The sequence below is a fragment of the Chiloscyllium punctatum genome, chromosome 28 (genome assembly GCF_047496795.1).
Source record: "Chiloscyllium punctatum isolate Juve2018m chromosome 28, sChiPun1.3, whole genome shotgun sequence".
Lineage (NCBI taxonomy): Eukaryota > Metazoa > Chordata > Chondrichthyes > Orectolobiformes > Hemiscylliidae > Chiloscyllium > Chiloscyllium punctatum.
The window spans coordinates 7,527,599-7,528,735 of NC_092766.1; positions in this window are offsets into that span (position 1 = coordinate 7,527,599).

Below are 1,137 nucleotides of genomic sequence, written 5' to 3' on the forward strand. Positions count from 1 at the left end.
TGTGTGGGGATTGTGGAGTCTGGGAGTGGGGGTCATGTGTGGTTTGTGGATTGGGAGTTGTGAGAGTTCTGGGGGTGTACCCTGTGGGGTTTGGGGAGTGTGTGGGGGTGTGGGGTGTACCCAGAGGGTGGGGTGTGTGTGGGGGTGGGGTGTGTGTGGGGGTGGGGTGTATACCATGGTTTGGGGTTTGTGTGGGGGTGGGGGGTGTACCCTGAGGTGGGGAGTGTGTGGGGATTGAGGGGTGGAGAGGGGGGGGGAGAGGGGGGGGAGGGTGGGGAGAGGGGGGGGGAGGGGGGGGGGAGGGGGGGGGAGGGGGGAGAGGGGGGGGGGAGAGGGGGGGGGGAGAGGAGGGGGGAGAGGAGGGGAGAGGGGGGGGAGAGGGGAGGGGGGAGGGGAGGGGGGAGGGGGGAGGGGAGGGGGGAGGGGGGAGAGGGGAGAGGAGAGGGGGGGGAGAGGGGAGAGGAGGGGGGAGAGGGGAGGGGGGAGGGGGGGGGAGAGAGGAGGGGGGAGGGGGGAGAGGGGAGAGGGGGGGGAGAGGGGAGAGGAGGGGGGAGAGGGGAGGGGGGAGAGGGGGGGGAGAGGGGAGGGGGGAGAGGGGAGAGGGGGGGGAGAGGGGGGGGGAGAGGGGGAGAGGGGGGGGAGAGGGGGGAGGGGGTGGGAGAGAGGGGGGGGAGAGGGTAGGGGGTGGGGGGAGAGGAGGGGAGAGGGTAGGGGGGGGAGGGGGAGGGGGGGGAGAGGGTAGGGGAGGGGAGGGGAGAGGGTAGGGGAGGGGGGGAGAGAGGGGGGGGGAGAGGGTAGGGAGGGGGGGGAAGAGGGTAGGGGAGGGGGGGGAGAGAGGGTAGGGGAGGGGGGAGAGGGGGAGAGGGGGGGGGAGAGGGGGAGAGGGGGGGGGGAGAGGGGGAGAGGGGGGGGAGAGGGGGGAGGGGGTGGGAGAGAGGGGGGGGAGAGGGTAGGGGGTGGGGGGAGAGGAGGGGAGAGGGTAGGGGGGGAGGGGGAGGGGGGGGAGAGGGTAGGGGAGGGGAGGGGAGAGGGTAGGGGAGGGGGGGAGAGAGGGGGGGGAGAGGGTAGGGAGGGGGGGGAGAGGGTAGGGGAGGGGGGGGAGAGAGGGGGGGGGAGAGAGGGTAGGGGAGGGGGGGA